The 27,954-nt window shown below is 45.0% G+C and overlaps 1 long non-coding RNA gene across 3 annotated transcripts in view; it reads right to left on the minus strand.

Moving 5' to 3' along the window:
- Window positions 1-27,954, minus strand: part of LOC146789769 (uncharacterized) — a 310,950-nt gene that overhangs the window by 120,099 nt on the left and 162,897 nt on the right. For all 3 annotated transcript variants that reach the window (XR_014970159.1, XR_014970157.1, XR_014970158.1), the window contains exon 6: window positions 8,198-8,287. This is a non-coding gene — a long non-coding RNA (uncharacterized LOC146789769). The remainder of the gene's footprint in view (window positions 1-8,197; window positions 8,288-27,954) is intronic.

Genomic DNA, 27,954 nt, shown 5'->3' on the forward strand with positions numbered 1-27,954 from the left:
ACGATATTAAGTTCCGGGATTGATGTTGCATGTTTTCACCCATTCGGACGAGGTTCCAACACACCTACATCCACGGCGCCATTCAGGTAAACTAAATCGTTCGTTTCTGTCATTTTTCTAAACTTTTCCCACTCTTTGAATATCACGCTCTGTTTAACACCACGGGTTTTAAAGTTTCCGCGATTGGGCTTCTCGGAACGCACTGGTTTTACTTTTTTAACTTTATTGACCCCACGAGCGCTAACACTAAGTCCCCTTCTCCCATACGTATCTAACCGACACGGATTCACCGGTATTTCTCTGTGGTCACAAGCTCACCATCGTAATACAGTTCGTGTTCTCCTATTTTTAGCACGCTGATATTTAGTTCACCATTTTTATATAGCATAGACACCACGGCTATCTAAGCGTCTACCGTCTTACTTATGTCTGCATACATCCTGGACTCCAGCCTTATGTCCTCCTTTATTTTCTTTTGTAGAATTCCCCCTGACGAAGGGCAAGTCCCGAAATGCATCGGGGATATTTGGATAAAATGGCTTGTTAAAACAATGGATATAATTCAATGAACCAATTTTGTGGTCTGAACCCACTTTTGTCAGTATGAGCAGCATCATACTACTGGATTAGTCATATGAAACGAATATGAATTAAAACAAGCAAAGAATCAAGCTACATTGTTCGTATCATTTTCAAACAGCGTTATTTTCCGCATTTGAGTGCTAACGTGAGGACGTCTTTCCCTGAGACGCATGTAGTCTTTGTAAATCAAACATTAAAGTATAAGTCAGGCAGTTACAATTTTTTTACATTAAATCAATAACAGCGCTAAGCCCCTATTGGGCTAACCAATCTTCAAAAGGGGTCCAAATCTTTTTACCATAGTCGAGTCTACATTTACCCCATCTTTCCCACACGGCAGTCTCTATGTTATGCAAGGACAGCATCCTTGCCCTCCAATTAAAGAATGTGGGAGCCTCAGGACTAATCCAGTCCGAGGTTATACAAAGGCGAACCATAGCCATTGCGATTAACACTAAAGCTGAGGTATGTTGAGATCTTTCGTAAAGCATAATGCTTTCAAGCCCACAAATCACCAATTCAGGGGAGAGTGTAACAGGTATCTGAAGCCTTAGGTTGATAAATTGCTCAACCTCACCCAAAAAAGGCCAGAGTTTTATGCATTCAAAAAACATGTGGACATCATTTGCAGCCAAAAGCCCACATCTGGGGCAACCGTTTAGGCCGTTACCCCCCCCACTTAGAAATCTTGGCCGGAGTGTAATACAAGTCATACATGGCCATATAACACTGAGACCGCAAACTCCCAGAAATTAAGACGCTCCCGGCCAGTGCAAGAGCTTCTGGTAAATCCAGACCGGTAACCCCCAACTTGGCCTCTAATTTACACGTGTGCGCTGCAATATCATCTGGTAGGCTAAAAAGTAGATGTTGTTAAATTACCCCTATTTTCGAAAGTCTAGAGATTAGCTCCAGCAATGTAATCTTGTCGAATAGCACCTTTGGAATGACCTTCAATTTATCTATGAAACTCCGGAGTTGCAAATATTTAAAGAAATCTTGGGTGCTAAGCCGATACCTATCCTTAAGCCAGGAAAAAGATGCCAAACAGCCGTCCTGTCCCAAATCACCCAGCTTTGCCAATCCTCTTTCAGTCCATTTAAAAGTAACCTGATCCCGAAATACTGGGAGTAAAGACCAAGCTGAAAAAGGGGTATAATAATTCAGGTTAGAAATCGCCCACTTTCGACGAACCTTCCGCCATACTGAAAACATAGACCATGCCACCTTGAACTTAGTTTTCTTGTAATAGCTAGGTTCCAGTACTCGCAATAAAATCCCCCTTGCATTTTCACCTAATCCTATTTCGAAGATTGAGGGCCTGCATGACAATGGTGGCCCGGCAACATCCCCAAACAGTGGTAGTCCAAAATGCTGTATTATGGAGGACCAAAAATAATATAAAAGATTGGGCACCGCCCAACCTTCCCTTTGCCGGGGTAAGCACATCCACTTTGCCGCCCTACGTGGACGACGATAGCCCCACAAAAACCTATTGCATATTGAATCTGCTTTGACTAAGCTTTGTTGAGAAAATTCCAAAGGGATAGTGTTAAACAGATATAGAAATTTGGGAAGGATTAGCATTTTAAGAACATTGCACCTGCCATATAATGACAGATGTAAATTATCCAAACGAGTTAACAATAAATTAACTGAACTAATCATGGGTAAGATATTCAATTCCGGTATAAGATCTACCTGTGGGGTGATATTAATCCCTAAATAAGTAGCAGCCTGTACTATTGGGGCGGCTGAGATAGGCATTGTTGCGGATTGAATTACCTGGGTTTTGGATGTGTTAAGTTTATAGCCAGAGAGCTTCCCGAATTGATCTGCTAAGGCTATTATAGCAGGGAATGCTGACGCCACCTCCGCAGTCAAAACAACAATGTCGTCAGCATAGGCCAACACCTTATAATCAATAAGATTGACCGTAACTGGCAATATGTCTTGGGCTCTCTCTATTAAGCTTATAAAAGGTTCAATATACAAAGCGAAAAGCAAGGGGGAGCATGGACAGCCTTGGCGGGTACCCCTCCTTATACCGAATGCCTTTGAGGACAGCCCAGCCACTGACACTACTGCTTTGGGGAAAATATATAAAGATTGCACTGCTGAAATATATTCCGGACTAAATCCCTTCCACTTCATTACCCTCCACAAAAAGGCCCGGGAGACACTGTCAAACGCCTTCTCGGCGTCCAACAGGATCGCCCCAACAGATGACTCAGTGGCCTGGGCCCAGTCCAAAAGTGCCACTACGCGAGAAATATGATTAGCATTGTCCCTCCCGGGTATAAATCCATGCTGGCGTAGTGATACCAAAGGGGCAATTACAGCCGACAGTCTGGAGGCTAGTATTTTTGAAAATATTTTATTATCTGAATTAATAAGTGAAATTGGCCGGTATGAAGACGGGTCTAGCTCTGATTTATCTTTTTTCTTAAAGAAAATAATATTGGTATAGCACCATGATTCAGGTATAGAGCCCTCTTGTGCTGCTCCAAGTACAGATAAAAAAAACAGACGAATCTTGTGCAAGAATTTTTTATAGAATTCCAGCGGGATGGCGTCCAAGCCAGCTGCTTTGCCATTGGCCAAGGACTTGATTGCAAGGTCAACCTCCTCCCATTCTATAGGGGCAGCAAGAATTTCATTCTGCCGAACCGAAAGTTGAGTCGATGGGATTCCTGACAAATATAGAGCCATCTGCTGGGACAAGCCTGGTTCACCTATAGCATCACCATTATAGAGGTCTCTATAAAATTGATGAAACACCCCTAAAACTCCTTCATGTGTTTCCATAACCTGTCCCTGGGCGTTGTTCACCCTCAAGACACTGTTAGCCAGACTCTTCTGTTGAAGCCGCTTGGCCAAAACCCTGCCCGATTGTTCCCCCAACTCAAACATCTCAGAGCGATATTGCAAAAATTTAGCCGCTAGATCTTGACTGAAACTCCAGCAGGGATGACCTAATTTTGGCAATCATTGCCTGGCTGTAGTTAGTGTCCTGTCCCTCCTTAATCGCATCTATTAATGAGAATTCAGCTTCACTGAGTTCAGCCAAACGTCGGATTACTTGCTGGTGAGCAGATTTACGCCGATGAGATGAAAAACTTTGTTTCACCTCTCACAGCAGCCTTAAAAGTGTCCCAAACCACCAAATCTGAGGCTGACCCAACATTGAAATAAAAAAAATCCTCCAACCATATCCTGATATGATCAACATAGGGTTGTTCTAACAAAAGTTTCCGCTCAAATGTCCACGCCCTTGAGCTCGGGGACGAATTTGGGATAAAACATTCTATGACCAAAGGGTTGTGATCAGAAAGTATCCTGGGGTAGACTAAGATAGAAGATGCTCAGACAGAAAAAAATAATCCAGGCGAGCCATTTTATTATGACGTGCCGAATAATATGTAAAGCCATCCTGCTAACGGTTATGGTGAAACCAAGAATCAATCAAAAAATGTTCCTGGACCAGAGCCCTTAATGCCCTGAGAACTCTAGGCTTCTTACCCACATATGATTGAGCCGCAGTCAGATCAAAGCTAGCAGACAAATTAATATTCAAATCCCCACACAGCAGCAAAGGGTGAGAATATAATGCTAGCTCTACATTCAAATAATGCCAGTCAGTGATAACTTTATTTTCGGCCGTGAGACCATAAAAGTGCACATAGGTACATCAACAAACACAATAAGACAATAAATAAGGATAAAAATTTTAAAAAGGAATTAAACAACAAGTTATCATGAAAGAGGAATAGGTACGAAAATTAATTAAAAAAAAGTTTGTCTCCTTCGCCACATGCCATGCAAGTAGCGAGATACTGAAAAAACAGTAGGGGGGCGAGTGTCGTATATTAAAGACCTAGCAGCCCGATTAAAATGACGAAATCCCAAATTCCTACAAATGGGAATCAGCCAACATTTTCTAATTACAGAGTAGGCAGGGCAGAAGAACAGCACGTGTGAAACAGTTTCCATTTTATAGTTGCATGCAGGGCAAGTTTCCTGATTCTGCGTCTGCCACTTAGCTGAAAAGGATCTAACCGGTAGGGTACCGTTTCTTAACTGAATGTATAATTTTTCGTACAAGCGGGGGTTCAAATTGATCCATGAATTCCTCAAATTTTGAATCAGATTTAACTGAGAGGAACTCCGAAGTCAACCTGCCCACTGTTGTGGAGCTCAAAAGTGTTTGAGAGTTCCTTGTACATATCAGTGAAGAAAGTTCTTTCTTAGTTAGCCCGGCACAGAAATTTTCCGGGGTTACCCAAAGTTCCGGGAGTCTTAGAGAGACACTAGCTGCTTTAATATGTTGGAGCCAAGGGATCTTTTTAGATTTGAGGAGAGGCCAGATTTCGACAAATTCAGCTCTATATGAGGCCAGTTCAGGGACCGACCACAACCTTTTCCATTAGAGGATTGGTCTGGCACTTACAATCTCCTCAATTGAGACTAAACCAAGATCAAGTCTCAGGGGAATCAAAGGCGTGCTAGAGGGGAGCCCCACGAGTATTCTTAAAAACGACTGCTCAACCTTAGTGAGGGTCTCTAATTGCTTATGTCCCCACAAATCTGCCCCATAAATTACAGCTGCTCTGGCCTGCCGACAAAAAATCTCCAAAGCAGGAGATACTGGTTTATAGTTCGATCTTTTAAAAACTTTATTTAGGCCCCCCGCCAACTGGGAAAGCCTATCAACTGCTCAGACAGAAAAAAATCAAGGCAAGCCATTTTATTATGACGTGCCGAATAATATGTAAAGCCATCCTGCTAACGGTTATGGTGAAACCAAGAATCAATCAAAAAATGTTCCTGGACCAGAGCCCTTAATGCCCTGAGAACTCTAGGCTTCTTACCCACATATGATTGAGCCGCAGTCAGATCAAAGCTAGCAGACAAATTAATATTCAAATCCCCACACAGCAGCAAAGGGTGAGAATATAATGCTAGCTCTACATTCAAATAATGCAATACTTCAGGGTCATCTGAATTAGGGCCGTAAACCGTACAGATTGTGAAAGGCTTGCCATTTATTACTATCTCTGAAATAGCCCACCATCCCGCATTATCCTGGCTAGTCCTCCTACATAAGCCAACCCCGCGCCGCAGCTGAATAGCAACCCCCCTAGTCTTAAATGATTGGTGAGAACAACCCACTAGATCAAATCCTGGAATACACAAAAAACCTCGGTCATTCCATGAAACATGCGTTTCTTGTAAGCAGATCATATCTATGTGCAAAGCCTGCACTATCTTGAAAAATAGCGCACTCTTTTTCCCGTCATTCAACCCACAAATATTCCAGGATACTATTCGAACCTTAAATTGCGCCATTAGCCTGCTGGTAAGTTCTTAAGATTTGGCTGTATAATTTTGGATTCCTTGTTTGGGAGAAAAAAAAAATTGTAAAGTGCCAATTGTCTGGATTGAGACCAGACTTAACAAAAGTGCCACCATTGCAAACTGACCACAATCTTTTTTTTATAACCTTTTGTGCCGCCCCCCCCACCCCAAGCCCCTCCCACCCCCCCCCCCCAAAACCCATACCCGGAACTACCCCCAACCCAACCACCCCCACTAATCATAAGGACCATGGTCAACCTCCACCCCTCCTAATGGGGATTTGGAAAGGATCACAAAATGGGTTTTATACATAGAAAAATTTCATTTTGAGGCCATAGATCCTGTGATTGGCAATCACAAAATGTCTCTGTACATCTGGCCTCAAACAGGCTCTGCTTTCCATTTAGCATTCAATAAAACAAGTACCATGAACTGGTTCAAAGACATAGGGATATTAGTTAATAGCGCTCGATAACCACAGAACTGCAACTGAAGTGTTACACATCAACTTATGCACATTTTTTTACTATTTAGATTGAAATTCGGTCTGTTGTCTTGGAGTGCATTATGGTTACAAAAAGCTGTGTAGAAATATCAAACTTCAAGCACAACAATCTGGGACGGAAAATTAGTCAGCCAAGTCAGAGTTAAAGACAGACAATTGATGGACGGAATGCAGAACAAATCAAAACATTCACCCCAGTCAAGAGATATGGATTAAATCCATCATTCTTTTGCTCACCATGCCACCCCAGTTTAGACCTGGCCATATGCAAATCAGTCTTTTTGCATTTGTCACCCCAAGTGGGACGGGTATGCCCAGACGTGGGTCCCGTGCTCTCCATGCCACTGGAGTCCAGCTATCCTGGCTGATGAGGGCTGAAAGCCCGAAACTGGTCCAAGGATGCTTGTTTCCAGTCCAGGGAGGACCTGGCCTGGCAGTTCGGGCTGGACTGTTCCCATGAGGCACAGGGTCAAGACTGATTTGCATATGGCTGGGTCCAAACTGGACTGCATGGTGAGCAAAAAAACGAAGGCTATAGGCCCAGAGCTTTGTACTTGGGAGAATGTATGACATTGTTCTGCATTCTGTCCATCAATTTTTCTTTTTCCATAAGTCATAAAGTTAGACTCCTTCCTTATTTTTTTTTTTTTTTTAACATACTGTTAAATATTTAACTCTTAATTTGCTTCATAAAGTGTAGGGCACCAGTTTATTAACTCAATTTGACTTATGCAAAGGCTTTAGTGCTGTCCCTTCCTGACGACTGAGGGTCACTTCTGCCGGTTCCTTCTTATTAGAATCTTTGGTTCCTAAGAGTGTGAAAGGACACTTCAGTGCTGAAGCTCTTCAAAAGCACATTATAACTACTATGTGACGTGGTCCCCCAAGTCTCTAGAAGCTCAAAAGCACGTCAATGTTACCTCATACCTTCCTGATAGTCTGGAGCCATTTGAGTAAACAGAAACAGGCTATGTGTAAGTAGGGGAAACATGGACAAGGTTTGGCGGACCACACAGTCTGTGGGCCATTTAAGGAGTACCCTGTGCTAGAGTGACAAATAAGGAGCAGCATTATTATTTTTAAGCCCCGCTCAGACAAGGCAGGTGCAGCTCCTAGACAGATAATTAAAGGCACCATGCTCAGAGATGTTCTTTTCCGAGGAATGTGGGTTTGGCCTGAAGGGTACAAAGTTAAAGAATGTAGCACTCAATTTTTCTCTTGTTTGGTATGCTAGTCAATGAACCCTGGTGAAGATTAAAAGGAGACGGACCCAGTGAGAGCCATAGGTGTCATAGTGGCAATAAGTCACCACACGTGGTAAGCAGGGGAACTTCCAACACCACCATGGCTTTACATGTTGATATAGTACCTTTGTTTGCATTGTACTTCTATAGCCCATATTAAACACATTAATGATGCATGCTCTCAAAAGGTACGATACATTAAATGGACAACAGGACAGGGGTCTATCAGTAAAGGCAGACTGAGTTCCGCTGAATTATGTACACCATTTTATTTAAAATTATCTTTAGCGTTGAGTGAGCGGGTTAATGGCAAGCTTTTGCCCTAAATTCGAAGATAATCAATGGGCTGCTCATGCTTTACACCTAGGGGCAAAGTACAGCAGTGGATTCAAAACATATAAAAGATCGGCACAGTGGAAAATGCAAAAAGAAAATTACTGCTATGTGATGTCCACACTGATAAGCACATGAAGGTATACAACAATCCAGTTAATATATGTTGACTTACTATAATTTCAACTTCTTCAATACAGGTGTGACTGTGCAGTACTGCATTGTAACCAGGACAGATGATGGATTTCTGCTCGATAACCACTATCTGGAAAAACCAAAAGATTTCAGAAAGGTTTATGGCAATAAAATAGATTGTGAAACGAAATTCATTAGAATATTTAGGATCGTACACTCCGTGAAACTCACTTTCACACAATTCTTAATGACAACTGAGCAAATTCTAGAGAACAGTAAAACCACCTGAAAATGGTAAAAATATTCCTTCCAAAGGATATCTTTCCTACATCATACAAAAACATTCATAAGTTATAATTTTGAGCATGAAACCCAAAATCATGTTTAGTGCAAACTGCAGGAGTTTTGGTTTATTTGCTAGCTACTTTTTTGCCAATCTTGTTTCGATTAGGAGTTTGCAAGTATTGCAAAACAATTGATTACGACGCCCCTAACTGTATTCCAGTCCAGTAAATCATACGACAAGGCAGTTGCCTCAGGTTTAGGGAGCCTGTGGGTGGCAAGAAAAAGTATAAACAAAATAAACATTGTAGCGCTTTTTAAGGTGCTTTTCCAACATAAAAATTGTACATTATAGATTGAACGTTTTCCTCAATACCCATCCCTCCCTAACCTTCCCAACCCAAAGTTTATGGGTGCACCGCACTATCATCCATGCCGTTGTAGCTTAGGAGACGCTCTTCAGGGCGTGTGGTGGACAGGGGCGCTCCTCTTAGGAGGTAGCTTTGTCTCTAGGTCTTAGTTTTCCCTGCAAGTTAAAATTGGAAAAGGTGGACAAGCAAACAAAGGGAGTTCCTGAGATAAGTGCTCTACCAATGGCCCCCATGTGTACTCAAAGTTCTTGAAGGAAAAAAATTAGTTACTTACCTGTAACTACGGTTATCCAGTGTTGGTATCGCTCATAAATTACCTTTCCTGAATCATTCCCCTTCGTCAAGATGGGAGTCCCACTGTAACATACTCAAGCTGTATTTAAATAATGCCATAGGCTATGATGGCCTTGAGCCATGTTTTACATAGCCTATTTTTTTTTTTAAAGTACCAAATGTTGAATGCAGGCAATCAACTGCTGGCACTCTCGAACCTTCCCAGCAGAGAAGGTTTCTCCTCAGATTTTCCCAGCACAAGTGAGAAGTGAGTATCTTATTGAACAAACAGGAAACAGCCTGTACGGGGAGGAGGGTGGCTGCATGTGAATCTATGAAAGATACCATCACTGGACAACCGTAGTTACAGTAAGTAACTCATTTTCTTATCCAGTATTGGGGTATCTTTCATAGATTCACATGCCTGTATCAGAGTAGCAAGCAGTCACCTCCAATAACATCTTGTCTGTTAAGGAGGATGGGTAACTTTAAAAAAAAAAAAAGAAAAATTAAACGGTGAACTCTAAAAGCTTGGAGTAATACCAGAGGCACCTGAAAGGTTATACCTGTGCTAACTGCGTTTTCTTTTTTATATATTAATGAAACTCAAGTTAATGTGTATATACTCCCAATTCCATATACACAGCTTTAGAATGAGGCAAGGGAAAAAAGACAGCATAACAGGTCTTAGTAATGTGTCACTTGAGGAACAACATGTAAGCATATGAAATCACCAAGAGAACAAAAGACTCATAAAAATTAGAAGAAGCTTACCTTAATGGAAAAAATGGTGAAGCACTGCCTGGCCCACTGCTGCATCTGCATCTTGTGCAGACTCAAAGGCAAGAGTGGTCCTGCAGGTTGCAGCACAACAGATTTTTTCCACAGTCACTCCTGCGAAGAGGGCAGCTGACTTAGCAAGTGCTCTGGTGAAGTGAGCCTTTGTCGTCCTTTCCAAAGGCTTGTTAGCTTTCATATGACAGAACTGTATTGCAGCCGATATCTATATTGCGATAGTGGCCTTTGTTATTGCAGTCCCTTCTCTGCCTTGGCCAAAGGCAACTAACCATTGATCAGTTGCAGAATGTCCTTCGTTCTCTGAAGGCAGAATTTCAAGCAACGTTTGACCTCAACGTATGTAGTGTTTGTTCAGCAGGCATTGATGGTTGCGGAAAGAAGCACCGGAGTATTATTGGCTCATTGAGGTAGAATTGTGATGGCACTTTAGGAATAAATGTAGGATTAGTCTTTAAAATCAGTGTGCTTTAAATATTGAAAAGGGTTTCCTAATGGTGAACGCTTGGATTTCGCTTAGCCTTCTAGCTGAGGTAAGGGCTAGCAAAAGAGCGACTTTCCATGTTAGGAATTTCAGTTCATCTTTATGAATGGGTTTGAATGGTCTCATAAGTTGTGCAAGGACCACGTTGAGGTTCCATTCAGGCAGAGCTGCTCGCACTGAAGGAAAAGTACGGAACAGTCCCTTCATAAAATGTTTGATCAGGCTTGAGGCACAAAGAAGTGGTGCTCTTCTAGAATGAGATGGAAGCCAGATACACCTTAGCTGAAGCGAAAGCTAAATCTGATTTGGCCAAGGAAAGGAGATATGGTCAAATCTGTTGTGGGGATACTTGAAATGGATGCAGACCATATCGCTGGCACCAAATGGAGAATCTTCTCCATTTTATCTTGTACGTTTTATTGGTACTTCCTGCTCTAGATTTCGAAAGGATGTCTACATTCCTGCCGAATATTCATTCTCCTAAATTCCATGAATGCAGGCGCCAGGCATGCAAGTGTAGAGACTCCGGATGGCACAGGTCTGTTGTCCCTGGTCAGAAGTTAAGGGGATATCTGCAGACATATGGGTCTGTCTTCTGAAAGTTGGAAGTTCCGGGAACCAATGTTGTCTGGGCCACTTGGGCGCAATGAGAATTAGGAGACATCTCTCCAGCTTCATTTTGGTCAGCACTCTAGGAATCAATGGGGGAGGGGGAGGCATAGCCATATATCCCCGACCATCACATCGAAAGGGCACTGCCCTGAGACCCCAGGAGGGGCCTGCTGGCATAAGACCAGCATTTAGCGTGGATGTCTGTTGCAAACCGATCCAGGGTTGGGTTTTCCCCATAGTGTGAAAACACCATCCACCTGGAATTGGTGGAGTTCTTATTTGTGCCAATTGTCGGTAGATCTATTGAGAGCATCTGCTAGCACCTTGTGAAGGCCTAGAACGTACTCAGCCTTGAGAAATCCCATGATGTGTTACCCAACTCCATAGTTCTTGCACTTCCAGAGAAAGTGTGAGAGATTTGGATCCTCACGGTTTATGTAGAACATACTGGTCGTATTGTCCGTACGGACCAGTACAGAGGCTCCTGCTATTCTTGCTAGAAAGGCCTGTAAGGAGAAGAATATAGCTTTCAGCACCAGGCTGTTGATCGGACATCGCTTTTGAGAAGTGGACCATGTACTCTGAATTCGGAGATTCTGCAAATGACCTCCCCAGCCTTCCAAGGAGGCAACCGTTGTCAGTAACTAGTCTGGTATTTCTTGTAAGAAAGTGAGACCCTTGGAAAGGTGTTGACTGATGCCACCATCGTCTTGACGCTTTCACTGTCAGGATTATAAGAAAGGTGTCTAAGGATCCCAACGTTTGTAGCCACTGTTCTTGAAGCTCTTCTTGCAGAGGTCTCATTTTGAGCCTGGCTAAAGGTACTAGGTCGATTTCTGAGGAACACATGCCTAGGAGAGACTTGTACCCACTCACTGAAATGAGCTTTCTTCTTGAGATTGTCATAGCAAGCTGCTGTAGATGTGCCTGTCATTCGTCTGACAGGAAGGCCTTGCTTTGGATCGTGTCCAACCTGGCTCCCAGAAATGGTGCCATTTGACCGCGAAGAAATGAGGACTTCGATGTTCACTGTAGGTCCTAGACTGTTGAAAAGCTAGAGAGAAGTATCTGTGGTTCTGGCCGCTTGATCTGCTATTAGTGCTTTCAGAAGCCAATCGTCCAATTAGAGGTATACTTAGTGACCTTGAGAACGTAGGGCCGCGGCCACCGGTGTGAGGCACTTTGTAAATATTCTGGGTGCAGACTTGACCCTGAAAGGAAGAACCATGAATTGGTAGAGGGTACCAGCTACCAAAAACCTGTGGAATATTCGGTGTTTTTGATGGATAGGCACGTGGAAGTATGCGTCTTCTTGATCGAGTGAGGTCAAACTCCTTTGTTGAGGCGACGCAGTATCTCGGCTAAAGTTACCACCCGGAACGTTGGTTTTTTCAGGTAGTTGAGGCTCCTGAGATTCAGTACTGGTCTCCAAACCCTGACTCCTGTGCAGAGGTGGAACTTCCTCGATTGTACCTTTTGAGAGAATGGTGTAAGAAAGTGCGCTCTTTGTGCATGGATGCCCCCGCCTTTTGCCAAACTGGTGACGTACTTTGGCAGGAAGCCAGGGCACACTCAAACAGGTACCCAGGGCTCATGTTCTTTCCCTAAAACTGCATTAAGACAAAACCCAATTGGCAGTTTTTGGCCACAGGTCACTCCCTTGTAAATGGTATCATAGGTACCAAGGGAGCTGTGGCCAGGGAAGGCCTCTAAGGGCTGCAGCACTTATTGCACCACCCTTATACTATACCAAAATGAGGTAGTGTGCAGAGTCAAGTCGAACCCCAAAGGTAGCGTGGGCGAGCTGTAAGGCTTTATCAGAGGGTAGTGTTAAGCATTTGTTGTACACACTCAATCAGCAAATGTCACACACTCAAAGACTGAACTCAGACCAATTTTGTTTGTATATTTTTATTTCTAGAACCAAGCCAAGCCTGGCACAGGGAAGTTAAATAAATGCTTTGCAAAAACTTATGCAGTAGTATTAAAATTGAATGCAAGTTCAAATGCAATTGGTTGGAATACAGGTAAATCAAAATGTCGAAATTACTTTTGTTTACTTTAAGTTACTTTTTCTACTCCATGTGATATGCCTAGATCACACACTGGGACATTTCCTAAAGAAATGGTAAGTAAAATCAGTTTTGTACAGTTGTAGTTTCAGGTTTTCATACAAATCAACTCAACTGTTTTCCCTTGAAAATGGTTCGATGTATTCCTATGGAGAGAAGGAAAATGCTACTTACCAGTATGCATCTGTTCTTGGCATGTAGAGCTGCAGATTCACACACTATGCATAGATCGCCATCTGGTGTTTGGCCCGGATGTTTGCACTTTGTTGTATTGGAATAAGTCTTTGGAAGTCACAAGATAGAAGACTCCTCCTCTGGACAATAGTGCGCATGGGCATCGACTCCATCTTCAGATTGTTTTTTCGCCAAGAAGGGAAATGGAGTTTTGTGAGAAACAAAGATGTCCATGTATGTTGTATCTAATTAAGATAATACTGGAACAGATGAAGGTAGCCGGGGAGGTGGATGGGCCTGTGTGACTGCAGCTCTACATGCCAAGAACAGATGCATACTGATAAGTAGCATTTTCCGTTCTGCAGATCACACACTATGCATAGCAGTACTCCTCCTCAGCAGCGACCACCAGTATCTGTTGCAGCAGTTTGAAATAGTGTTTTGAGTACAGCCTGGCTCACACTAGCTTCTTGTTTTGCCTGCATATCTACACAATAGTGTTTTGTGAATGTGTGCAGTGTAGACCATGTAGCGGCTTTGCAGATATCTAAGGGAATGTTGCCTAAAAATGCCACGGAAGCCCCTATTTTGTGGGTAGAGTGGGCTTTAGGGGAAATAGATAGTGCACGTCTTGCTTTGTGATAGCAAATTTGTATACATTTGACAATCCACCTTGCGATCCCAGAGTTTGATATGGGATTGCCTTTATGTGGTGGTGAGAAGGATACAAAAAGTTGTTCTGTTTTGAGTAAAGCTTTTGTTCTGTCAATATAGTAAAGGAGTGCTCATTTCACGTCTAGTGTATGAAGAGCTCTTTCTACTACGGTTTGTGGTTGCGAGAAGAAAACTGGCGACTCCACAGATTAGTTGAGATGGAAGGGAGAAATAACTTTAGGAAGGAATTTGGGATTTGTCCTGCGAACCACTTTGTTATAATGGAGTTGTAAAAATGGTTCTTGAATAGTTAGTGCATGTAACTCACTGATTAAGATGTCATGACCACAAGGAAAGCGACTTTCCATGTAAGAAACTGTAGTTTACATTTATGTAGAGGTTTGAATGGAGGACCCATTAATCTAGTGAGGACGATGTTTAGATTCCACACTGGAGAGGGTGGCACCCTGGGAGGAATTATTCTTTTGAGGCCTTCCATAAATGCTTTAATGGCAGGTACCTTGAACTATGACAAATAGTTACTATTTTGTAGGTAAGCTGCTATGGCAGCGAGATGTAATCTAATTCATGTGTATGCTAGATTACTTCTTTGAAGATGCAGCAGGTAACATATGATGTGTTGAATGGATGCATCTAGAGGATTGATAGTGTTATTGGTACAGTACAACACAAATCTTTTCCATAGCAGGCTCTAGTGGTGGAGCGCCTAGCCTCTCTGGTAACGTTCATACAATCAGGTGGAAGATTGAGGTAACCAAATTCTAGGACTTTAGGAGCCAGAACGCTAGGTTGAGCTGTGCTGGATCTGGATGTCTGATCTCGCCATGGTTCTGTTTTAAGAGCTGTAGGGAGAGGTGTAGTTTTTGGTGCGGGACTGGTAGTTCCAGCAATGTTGTGTACCATGGTTGTCTGGCCCATGTTGGAGCAACTAGGATCAGTGTAAGTGACTGTTGCAGCTTGCGCACCACTAATGGAATGAGTGGGAGAGGCGGAAAAGCGTACGCAAATCTGCCTGACTAATTCATCCATATCGCATTGCCTTTGGACAATGAGTATGGATATCTGGCAGCGAAGCTTGGGCATTTTGTGATGTAATGTGTGGCGAAGAGATCTATCTCTGGACGCCCACCATATTTGGAAAAACGGTTGAAGAACTTGGACAAAGTTCCCACTCGTGAATCTGTTACGGTTGACGACTTAACAGATCTGCCATTGGATTCTGAATTCCTGGAAGATGTTGGGCTAAAAGGAATATGTTTTGAGGAATAGCCCACCTCCATATGCTCTGTGCTAGTTGAGAGCTGCAGAGAGTGCGCCCCCACCGTTTTTGGAAATAATACATTGCAGTCATAGTCTGGACGGACTAAGACAGCTTTGCCTGCTATCTGTTTCTGGAATGATTTTAATGACAGAAAGATTGCTAGTAATTTCAAATGGTTTATGTGGAGTAGCTTTTGCGGAGGTGTCCATGTGGGGGAACAACCTTTACAACGCAACTTTTACAACGCACTACCTTTACAACGCATTTTTTACAACGCATAATCCATTACAACGCATGACATTACAACGCATGACACTACAACGCATTTTTAAAAACTACCTTTACAACGCATTCCATTACAACGCATACTACCATTACAACGCATACCATTACAACGCATAATATTACACTACACTATCCAACACTTACCCTACTGTTGCACCCCCTGGAGTTAGAATAGTAATTTTTACCCCTATACTATCCAACACTTACCCTACTGTTGCACCCCCTGGAGTTAGAATAGTAATTTTTACCCCTATACTATCCAACACTTACCCTACTGTTGCACCCCCTGGAGTTAGAATAGTAATTTTTACCCCTATACTATCCAACACTTACCCTACTGTTGCACCCCCTGGAGTTAGAATAGTAATTTTTACCCCTATACTATCCAACACTTACCCTACTGTTGCACCCCCTGGAGTTAGAATAGTAATTTTTACCCCTATACTATCCAACACTTACCCTACTGTTGCACCCCCTGGAGTTAGAATAGTAATTTTTACCCCTATACTATCCAACACTTACCCTACTGTTGCACCCCCTGGAGTTAGAATAGTAATTTTTACCCCTATACTATCCAACACTTACCCTACTGTTGCACCCCCTGGAGTTAGAATAGTAATTTTTACCCCTATACTATCCAACACTTACCCTACTGTTGCACCCCCTGGAGTTAGAATAGTAATTTTTACCCCTATACTATCCAACACTTACCCCACTGTTGCACCCCCTGGAGTTAGAATAGTAATTTTTACCCCTATACTATCCAACACTTACCCTACTGTTGCAACCCCTGGAGTTAGAAAAGTAACTTTTACCCCTATACTATCTAATACTTACCTTAAATGTAATTTAATATTATGCGTTGTAATGGTATGCGTTGTAAAGGTAGTATGCGTTGTAATGGAAATGCGTTGTAAAGGTATTTTTTAAAAATGCGTTGTAGTGTCATGCGTTGTAATGTCATGCGTTGTAATGGATTATGCGTTGTAAAAAATGCGTTGTAAGTGCATGCGTTGTAAAAGTGTGCGTTGTAACGTCATACATCCGTCCATGTGCCCTGTATGGTGGGACGTAGTAGATGAGCTTCCCAGCCGGTGAGCGATGAGTCTGCTGTTAGCACAATCTGTGGAACCGGTTCTAGGAACAGTCGCCCTTTGGAAAGGTTTTGGGTGTTCCACCACTGCAGAGAGCGATGTGTGAGGCCGTCCACCAACACCAGATCTGTTAGCTGACCTTGAGCTTGGTTCCACTGACGTGCTAAGCATTCCTGTAAGGGGCACTTCTGGAGTCTTGCATGAGGTACTATGAATATACAAGAGGCCATCATCCCCATTAGTTGCATAAACACTCGGGCTGGAAGAGTGTTGCGGCTGGAATTTTGTTATAAGGGCTTGCATGCTTGCTATCCTGTCTGGACTGGGATATGCAAGGCCTGTTGAGGTGTTTATTGTGGCACCTAGATATTGTTGGATGTGGGACGGTTGGAGATATGACTTTGTGAGGTTTATCGTAAACCCCAAGTCGTGAAGTAGTTGCATTGTGGCGGGTGTGTGATTTATACACTGGGTATGCAACTTGGCTTTTATGAGCCAGTCGTCCAAGTATGGGAAGACGTGAATTTGTTGTCTTCTTAAGTGGGCTGCTACCACTGCCAGACATTTTGTGAAGACTCTGGGTGCTGAGGTGACTCCGAATGGGAGAACCTTTAACCGATAATGCTGACCGTCCACTACAAATCGAAGATATTTCCTGTGAGCAGGGTGAATGGGAAAGTAGGTGTCCTTGAGATCTAAGGTGGCAAGGAAATAGCCTTGTTTGAGTAGAGGAAGGACCTGTTGAAGAGTGATCATATGAAAATGGTCTGATTGTATGAAGAGGTTTAATGGTCTGAGGTCCAAGATGGGCCTCAAGGCTCCATCCTTTGGAAGGAGAAAATACAGGGAGGAAACCCCTGTGTTTTGATGATGCAGGGGAACTGGTTCTATTGCATATTTTTGTAGGAGGGAAAGCACCTCTTGTTTTAGAAGTGTTAAATGCTCTGTTGACATTGGACGCTGTTTGGGTGGTATGTTTGGGGGGGGGGGGGGGAGTTGAAGTGAGCTATAAGCAATAACCGTATTGGGTTATTTGCCTCACCCACCTGCCCGTGGTAATGGTGTTCCAGACAGGTAGGAACTGTGGCAATCTTCCTCCGACCGGAGTATAATGGTCTGGGGGAGGTGGAGGGAAGTCATTTTTTGGAGGTGGAGGCAGTGAGAGTATTGACCGTTTTGCCTCTACCTTTGTTATTGCCCCTGTAGCCTCCTCTGTAATAACCTCTAGTAAATGAGGTCTGGGTGGGACTTATAGGAGGTGGAGGAGTTATCAGTGGTAAAACCTCTAGAGGCAACCCTATAAGAGGAGCGACAAAAGAAACTTCTGGGAGTTTGCGATTGCAAAGCTCCCATTGATTTGGCAGTATCAGCATCTTCTCCAAAGATGAATCTACACTAGGCCCAAATAAATGTTCCTGGTCAAACGGTTGCTTTATTATGGTAGTTTGAACCCCGAAATACGTAGCCATGCATGTCTGCACAAAAGGACACTGGTATTACTAGCTCAGGAGGCTGTGTCTGCAGCATCCAGAGCACATCGAATGGAGGTATTAGTTAAAAGTTTGCCCTCCTGGATGAGATCATTGGACCTTGTTTTATATGGATCTGGAAGGTGTAATAGGGTCTCTAGTTAGTCATAGTGTGCCCTATCGTACCTAGCCAGCAAAGCCTGTGTGTTGGCAATTCTCCATATGTTAGCTGCTTGGGACGCTGTTTTTACCAGATGCGTCCAACAATTTGGCCTCCTTATCAGGAGGTGGAGCATCGCCTGAGGTTTGGAGTTAGCCCTTTTCCTGGCATTGGAAACTACCAAAGAATCTAAGGGAAGCTGCCCTTTAATGTAAACTGGGTCAGACTTATTTCTTTTCCATTCAGGGGTTAATGACTCTAGCCCTTATAGGATCCTTAAAGACTTCAGGAGCATGTTTACCCCTTTTAACATTGGGAGAATGGAAGTGGACCTTTGAAATGGTGCAAAAGTATCCATGAGGACATCTTCTATAGGGTCTGTGTGCGAAGTCACACCGTGGTATTCTGCAGCTCTGTGGATGAGCTGAGTGAATCCTATAGTGTCCTCTGGAGATGGTCTAGAGGGGTAGATATCTTGTGGTGAATCAGGAACATCTGGTGTGCCATAATAGTCCCATGGGTCATTTGGGATATTAGGCTGACTCTGTTCCCCTAAAGGGTCATCATCCCCTTCCTCCCCAGAGGGGTCCTCATCCGGAGGTGGAAGAGATTGTGAGGGTACTAAAGATGGGATAGGAGAGATGTGGTGTAGAAGGAATCAAAGGAGAGGTGGCAGTGTCTTCTTTAAAGGGCGTGGAGCTGTTGCAGGTTTGTCTATGTTCCTTTTCCTGGAAGGAAAAAGTATAAGTTGACCTGTCTTTGGGTCTATTTCGAGAGTTTTCTGGGTTGGATCAGGCCGCAAAAGCTCCTCTGGAGTGTGTTTGGTTTCGGATTTTTTGGGTCAGACTGTGTGGTACAAGTTTGAGTTGTTTTATGCTCCTTAGGTTTCGAATCAGGAGTTTTCCTGGGTTCCGTTGGGGTCTTCGGAAGCAGTTGTTTCCGATGATTTTTTGGGATCCGAAAATCCAGTGTCAGTGGATTTCGGTGCCGGATGCGCCAATGTGGAACCAGGCTTACGTGCGGACAAAGAAGTTGTTTCTTTGGGTTGGTCTTTTGTTTTTGGTGCCGGGGATGGGGTTTTGGTACTGAAAGTAGGCTGGCTTGATCCAGAGTGGCCTGAAGGCTTAGGTGTTTACTTCTTTGCTGAGCCCAAAGGCGGGGCGTGGGAAGTTGTGTCACGGTGTGCACCAAGGCCCAAAGGTGAAGGTGTTACCGAAGCCTTTTTATGAATGGGTGGTGGGGGGAGGTCGACGTTAGTACTTACGACCCACTGCCCTGGAGTGATGTCTGACATTGGAGTAGTCTGCTTCGGAGGCGCTAATGTTGCCCTCTTCGATCTGCTCCTGCACCTTGATGCCTCCTTGGAAGATATCGTCCGGTATCGATGATCGAGCCATGCTTCTTTGAGCCAGACAATCCTGTATTGTTTTCTTGGAGCACAAAGAGGGACAAGCGGGACAGTCTTTGGCCTTGTGCTCAGGCGAAAGGCAGGTTACACACCTCGTGAAGATCAGCGTGTGGAAACTTGGATCCACATTGAGGACACTTTTTGAAAGGAGTTCTTTCCATGAGACAAAAGGTCTAACGGCAGGGCTAGGCCCGAAGGCCTGCGTCGACGACCAGAATCGAAGAGTTCAAGTTAGCAGAGATGCGTGTCGAATGGGAAATGCGATCGAAAACGATACCGAAGAATGTGTGATGGATTGCGCCTCAAAAGGTAGAATGGTAAAACCGAACTGGAGCGCGATAAACCCATCCGAGCCCGATGGCGGAAAGATACAATCTGAAGATAAGTCAATGCCTATGCGCACTATTGTCCAGAGGAGGGGTCACCTATCTAGTGACTTCCAAAGACTTATTCCAGTACAATAACAAAGTGCAAACACCAGATGGCAATCTATGCATAGTGTGTGATCTGCAGCTCATATGCCTTGAACATTAAGTTATTGGTTGGTCTTTGGGGTTGAGTTATGGGGGTTAGAACAAGGGTTCCCCCAGGGTCGAGGATGCACTCTTAAAGCACCCTCAGCTGCACTAGGGCAGCTGGGTGCAGAGGCCCAATGTTTTACAATGGCAGATAGGGGACTTACCAGTTGGTGACTGTTTACGAGCAGGCCACAGGGTTGTGGGACCAATGCTCCTGGTGTTAGGCTCAAGGAAAAGAGGGATTGAGTTAGCACCCAAAGTACACCCACAGCGGAACAGGGGCGGCTGGGTGCAGTTTTAGTGTTGTGCGCCCTGTTGATTCAAATGGGGATTCTCTGGTTTCAACAAAGACTGTAGGCTCAGGGACGAAGATCTTTTGTAGGCGACAACCGATTGGAGAGTTAAGTTGGGATACCTGGGGATGCTGGGATACAGTCGGTTGGGTCACCCAAGACCATGGGACTTTAGGTGCAGGGGTGTCTTTAGGTGTCGGGTTTTCTTACCAGCATAGTTTGCGGTCGATGGATCCTCTAGGAAAAGACTGCAGATGTTGTGGAGAGGGTCGAGGCAGGTCAGATCACCAGATCTCAGGTGAGGACCGCCAGGGAGACGTCATGGATTTTGGGCCACTTGAACGGACCGTGGACGTCGGGTGCAGACACGCAAATTTGGCTTGAGCCAGAGTCTGTGGGTGAACAAATCCAGTGTTCACGGGAGACAGTCTGTTCTGTGGAAGGTAGGGCAGGTCCTCAGTGTTGAGGTTGCTGGCTGCAGAAAACACTGGGATTTTGCTTCTGCAGGTTCGAGGTGGGGACAGGCCGATAGGGCTGGGGCCAAGTCAGTGGGCGTCCTCCTTTTAAATTCAGCACAGCTCTTCGGTCTTATTTTTCTTCTTGGTCAGTTCTGGTCTGAGGGGTGCCCCTAAAGACTAGATTTAGGGGTGTTACAGGTAGGTAAAGGTCAGGACCAATAGGTCCCTTCCTTGGGCTGGGTACCCCCCTATTATACCACCCTTCAGGGGGAGGGGGGCACATGCCTCACTGGTTGGCTGGGTCCTCACATCTGCAAGATGGTGACAGTTGTGCTTCACCTCGCCACCACACCTGAGGGGTGGGGTTGGCAAAGGTGGGCACACCTCCCTTCCTCACCTGGTTTTCCTGCTGATTCTCCTGCCCAAAGTGGGGGTCAGAACCGGTGAGGGCCAGTTGCTGGAAGCAGGAAAGGGCTTGGGGAAGCGCACACAGACTGCAAGCCTTTAAAGCTTTCCCTTCGTGGACCCTGCCCATCCTGGGAGAGGAGGCTTGGCAACTTGTTCCAGGATGTGCATTGTTTCAGACACCCAAGAGCAGCAGGCTCTCGACCCAGGGGTCCAGAAACATGTCTGGTGGTGGCAGCTGGAGAGCAGCCACTCGGCCTGGACACTAGTGTTAGGTCGTTTTTCATGGGGCATCTCTAAGATGCCCTCTGATGCCAGTGTGGGATTAATGTGCTGAGACATTCGATACCAAACTTCCCAGTTTTCAGTAAATCCAATAAGGTACTATGGAGTTTGTAATGACAAACTCCCAATACCATATACTCTTAATAGTATTACTGCACTTACAATGTCTGAAAATTGACATATGCACTGTAGGGGTACAGGGCTAATGCACCGGTACCCTCACCACTGGTAAAGTGCACCCAGCTAGAGGTGTGGCTAACCTATGCCAGGGAAGAGGGTTGTAGGGATGACACACAGGGATGGGTGCCATGTCGACTCTTCACCTCGCTCTGCACCAAAACGCAGCCTGCAATGGCAGTGTGTGGACATGTAAAGGTACACTGCCTCCAAGGTTGGCACAATAAGTGCTGCAGCCCTACAGGCCTTCCCCGGCCATAGTGCCCTTAGTACCTGTGGTACCGTTTACAAGGGACTGACCTCGGGCCAAATAGTGGCACTTGGGTTTTCTTTTCAATGTAGTTGAGGGAAAGAAAATAGGCTCTGGGTACCTGTTTGCAAGAACCCAAGGCACACGCAGTCAAAGCACATCAGCAGTTCAGCTAAAAGGGGGGGGGGCAACCATGCAAAAAGAGGGCACTTTATTACACAACTCACCCCCCCCAACCAAACTAAAGAGGATGAGATTAACCTTTCCCTAGAGAGTCTTCATTGTCTCAGTGGAAGAACCTGGAAAGTCCATCTGCATTGCCAGTCCCAGGTCAGTGTTCCACTGTAAAGTCCGTACCCTGTAGGGAGATGGACCACCTCAAAAGTTTGGGATTTGCAGCTTTCATTTGCATTAGTCATTTGAGAGGTCTGTGGTCAGTTTGAACTAAGAAGTGAGTACCAAACCAGTTTGGTCTCAGCTTTTTCAGGGGCTAAACCACAGCAAAGGCCTCCCTCTCAATGGCACTCCAATGCTGCTCTCTGGGGAGTAGCCTCCTGCTTATAAAAGCAACAGGTCGGCCTTGTCCTTCATCACTGGTCTGGAACAGGACCGCTCCTATCCCTAGCTCAGAGGCATCAGTCTGCACAATGAACTACTTGGCATAGTCAGAGGCTTTGAGAATTGGTGCTGAGCACATTGCCCCTCACAGGGTGTCAAAAGCCTTTGGACAGCCAACGGTCCAGTTTACATTTTTGGGCATCTTATTGGAGGTAAGTTGTGAGGGGAGTCACAATGGACCCACATCCCTTCACAAACCTCCTATAGTACCCAGTCAAGCCAAGTAATACCCTGACTTGGGTCTGGGTTGTTGGAGATGCCCAGTTCAGTATGGCCAGGATCTTGGGCTCTAAGGGTTGCACCTGGCCCCCACCAACAAGGTGGCCCAAGTATACAACTGTTCCCTACCCTATCTGGCATTTGGATGCCTTGATAGTTAGGCCGGCAGTTTGATGGGCATTTCAAACCTTCCCACGGTGGATCAGGTGATACTGCCAGGTGGAATTAAAGACAGCAATAACATTCAGATAAACTGCACTAAAGGACTCCAATCCAGCAAGGTCTTAATTCACCAACCTTTGGAAGGTGGCCGGGGCATTCTTTAAACCAAAGGGCATGACAGTAAACTGATAATGCACATCAGCGGAGGAGAATGCGGTCTTTTCTTTTGCTCCTGGTGCCATGCCACTCTGCCAGGTCCCTGCAGTGAAGTCAAAGGTACTTAGACTAATTGGGGGCAGCCACATTTCTATCAACTCATCTGCTCTTGGCATACGGTGACCATTTGTCTTTGTGACAGATGAGCCCTCTATAGTCCACACGGAACCTCATTCCTCTTTCCACCCTGTGGATGAGGTTTGGGGACTAGAACCACTGGGCTGGCCCAGGGGCTCTGAGGATTCAATAACCCCCTAACACTAGCATCTTGCTGACTTCAGCTATGATGCTTTCCTTGACTTGATCAGAATGTCGATAGATTTTGTGCTTGACAGGTGAACTGTCACAAGGACCCAAATCTTGGGCACACCAGTTTGTCTGACCAGGAGTCAAGGAAAAGCTTAGCATACTGCTGTAGGACTTGATTGCAATCAGTCTGCTGTTGAGCAGTGAGGGTGTCTGACAAGACAACTCCATCCACTGACCAATTCTTGGGGCTGGATGAGAGGAGATCAGGGAGAGGTTCACTCTTGGTCTCCTGATCCTCATCGGTCTCCTGATCCTCAGTCACCATCAGCATGGTGATGTCAGCCCTGTCGTGGAAAAGCTTAAGGCGGTTCACCCTTTTGGGTGTCCTGCTTGTGCCCAGGTCAACCAAGTAGGTGACCTCGCTTCTTTTTTACGATGGGGGTAATGGCCACTCCATCTGTCCTAGAGAGCCCTTGGTGCCACTGGCTCCAAACCCCACAACTTTTGCCCTGGTTGAAATTCAACCAGTGCAGCTTTTTGGTCATACCAGTGCTTCTGAAGCTCCTGGCTGGCCTAAAGATTCTTGGATGCCTTTTCCATGTACTCTTCCATTCTGGACCTTAGGCCTAGTACATAGTCCACAACGCCTTGTTTTGGTTCTTGGAGAGGTTTCTCCCAACCCTCTTACAAGAGAGTAGTCTCCTAACAGGATGGCCAAACCCGCTCAAAGGGGGGGAACCCTACTCCCTTCTGAGGCAGCTCTGTAGGTGAAATGCAAGCATGGTAAGAGGACATCCCATCTCCTTTCGAGTTTCAGGGTGCCCCATAATGATGCCTTTCAACGTCTTAAACCTCTCAAGTCCATTGGTTTGTGGGTGATGGGGTGTAGTAAACTTGTACTGCAATCCACACGCTTTTCACATATGTTTTAGGTAAGCAGACATGAAGTTTGCCCCTCTGTTCGCAACCATCTCCATAGGAAACCCTACCCTGGTGAAAACACAAATGAGGGCCTTGGCTACTGCAGGAGCTGTAGTAGTCTTAAGTGGAATTGTTTCAGGGTACCTAGTGGCATGATCCACTACCACTAGAATTAATTTGCTCCCTGAGGCTGTGGTAGGTTCAAGTGGACCCACCATATCCACACCTACCCTTTCAAAGGGAACCCCCACCACAGGCAGAGGTATAAGGGGGCCTTTGGGTGGCCACCTGTCTTGCCACTGGCTTGACAGGTGAAACCGGAGCTGACAAACCCCTTCACCTTCCGAGGCATCTGAGGCCAGGAAAAAGTGACTAACTAGCCTTTCCCAAATCTTGGTTTGGCCCAGATATCCATCTAGGGGCATGTCATGAGCTAAAGTTAGTAGGAACTCCCTGTACTTCTGAGGCACTACCACTCTCCTAATGGCTCCTGGGTTGTGGTCCCAGGCCTCAGGGTACAGTAGTCCCTCCTCCCAATAAATTATGTGGGTACCACGGACGTCTCCCTTTTCCTGGGTAGCAGCTTGCTGACTCAAGCTTTCAAGAGTTGAACAGTCCTGCTGTCCAAGGCACAGCTCTTCCCTAGAGGGTCCCCCTGGGCCCGAGAGCTCAACCCGGTAAGGGTCAAGTTCCATAGGCTCAGTTCCCTCTGAGTGTCCAAGTCCTCTCCCTGGGTAGAGGGGTCATGCTCCTTTTGCTGAACAGAAGCTGGTTCCCCAGTCTTCTTACCTTTTCTCTTGGAAGGTTGGGCCGTACTTTCAGGCTCCAACTCCTTTTTCATCCCTGCTTACGGACAAAGATACACACGGACACACACAGATGTCCAGCATTGCTGCATGGGGGTTTTAGTTCAACCTTAGCCCATGCAGAGGTTTCCAGGTCATTGCCAAGCAGACATGCAGCTGGAAGCTTTGGAAAGACCACTACCTGTTTTAGGCCAGTAACCACCCCAGTCTAATGTCACCATAGCCATGCATGGTTAGTGGTAACTGTCGGTATTGGTGACTGGGTATGTTCTCCCAGGTATTGCTCAGGGGAAACCAGTGTATCTCTCACCATATTGACACGGGCACCTGTATCCCTCAGAGCTTCTATCCTAGTTCCATTAATCCAAGGGTATAGTAATATATTTCTTTAAGTTGGGTGGCCACACAGCTGAAGTGGCAAACTCAACTCCTCCCTTCTGTGACTAGAGCTGCTTCAGTGTACAACCCACAGCCCTTGGCACTCTGTTGATCCCATCTGGAGACTGGCTACACCAGGAGTAGCTGAAGTAGGACTAGGGGGCTTCTTGTTAGGACAAGTAGCATCTCCAGTTAAGTGTCCCAACGTCTTACAGTGGTTACAACAGGCTTTTGCAGGATCAAAGTTCTTTCCCCTGTACCTATTTGACTGGAAAGAGTTTTGGGATCCGACCCCCCTGTGCAGGTTTTTGGGGCAGTTTAGAAGACTCAGGCTTTTATATTGGGGATTCTCACCACCTTTCCCGTGGGAAAGTTTTGTATCCTGTTTTTTTTGGTCACCCCCAGTGGTTGTTTTGTCACCCTTGTCTAGGCCCAATGGTCTGCCTTCTTTCCCAATTCTTGGGGAGAAATTAGACCTAGCTCTACCAAATGCTGAAGTAACTTCATTAGTGCAATTACTAAAAATATGTTCCTTCATAAGCAAATTGTAAAGTTCATTGAAATCATGCACATTGTGTCCAGTTAACCAACCATCTAGTGTCTTAACTGAGTAGTCACCAAAGTCCATCCAGGACTGGTTTTGTGAGCCCCCCCCCCCCTCTTCATATTTAGGAACAATTTCTTTGGGTATTTTAGGATCATAAGATTGCTCTTTAGTCCTTAAGTAAATTGATGCCACCATTGATGGGTGCTAGGCTCATCTCTGCTCTCTAGAGCCAGCAACCTAGTCTCTAGATCCAGTTTTTTGGTCAACCTTGCTAAAAGGTTGTCCTACTCAGAGGCAGTCATCTTCAGTAGTACCTGATCCACCTGTGTGGCCTCTAGGTACTGAGGTTTATTCTTTGGTTCAGGGCCACTGGGGCCATTCTCTCCCTATGCAATGAGGGGGGAGGGGGAGGGGGGTTGATAAGCATCCTCATCCCCTCTATCACCTTCCTCATCGGATAGGTCTTCGCCATTTTCAGATGGGTGGTCCCTAACATACCCAATCAACAGCTCCTGGAGCCTTTGTTTGGTGGGATGGGACCCCATAGCTAGGTTTTTAATTTTACATAGTGACTTAACCTCCTTGAAAGGCAAGTGGAGTTAAGGGGTGAGGTAGAGCTCCTCAACCTGGTCCTATATGATATTGAAGTTATCTACACTAACAACTGGTTTTTTGTTAAGAGACCTAGTTAAAAAAAACTAACCCCCTCTTACCCCTAGCTGAAGGGACTTATTTTTCTAAAATTCTAAAAGGGACTCAATCAAGGCCCTAACAAGACTGAATTTGCAACAAGATTGCCAAACCGAAAAAAATCAGAACTCTAAAGACAATTTAAGAGTTCTGTTGTGTGATCAGGTGGTAACCAAGTTAGTCCAACAAATGCAACATTTTATATCCCACCACTGATCCACCAATTTAGGAAACCGGCTCTATATACTATACCAAAGTGAGTCCAGGGGAACCCCAAAGGTAGGCAGATGTAAAAGTAGATAACGCTACCGGAGGAAGTTTATTCATACGTAAACTGCCGAGACGAATTTCTTGCTGTATGCCAAACTGCTTGAACATAGAGGTATCCGTCATGTCTATTGCGCATGATTGGCATAAAATCCTTAATCACTTACTGCATCTCCTGATGATAGTCTCCATATTCAGTCCGTATTTTGGAAACCAATTACTCCTCCCTTTTGGCCTTTATTGGCTATAGATCGTCTTTGGAATACATTACATAGGCTGTGGCACAACGGCCGTTTGATCTCCTGAAAAGAATACGACCTCTAGGTGTGTCTGTCCCACACTACCTGCTCATCTCTGCCCTGATGAAGGTGTAGCCCCGGCTGGGGCCTGACACCAAAACGCCCGTTGGCGTTTTTTCTGGTCATTGGGTAGCTGAAACGTCACTACCCATATTTTGTGGATGTCAACTGCCAAATTGTTAACCATCTTAAGGCAGCCCCATGATTTCAATGTGCTTTTATTTATGTGAACCAAATTCATGTGTTGTTGTGAATAGGAGGATGCTATTGTGGAATGTGTGTTAGTATGATTGTGGTCTGTGAATGAGATGTGTGGGACTGAGTTATTATATTCATGTGAATTTTGAAATGTTATCTTATTTAATTCCAAAAAAAAAATCAATAAATCGGAGTGTGATTTATGACACTGCTGTCTATTTAAATTGTGTCCTGGTCTGCCTACGGTGTGTGGTTATCCATCTCCGGACCCTTTATAGGGCCTTTTTGAATTATCCTGGCAGGTATCTCTCCTCATTGGTTGTCCTTATTTCCCCTGCCTTACCTGCCATTATCATATACCAGGGGTCACCCTTAGTGGTTGTAAAAGTAGATAACACCTAACTCCCTATTTGTGGTAGTGTGGTC

This window comes from Triturus cristatus, chromosome 10 (genome assembly GCF_964204655.1).
Source record: "Triturus cristatus chromosome 10, aTriCri1.1, whole genome shotgun sequence".
In the NCBI taxonomy this organism is placed as follows: Eukaryota; Metazoa; Chordata; class Amphibia; order Caudata; family Salamandridae; genus Triturus; species Triturus cristatus.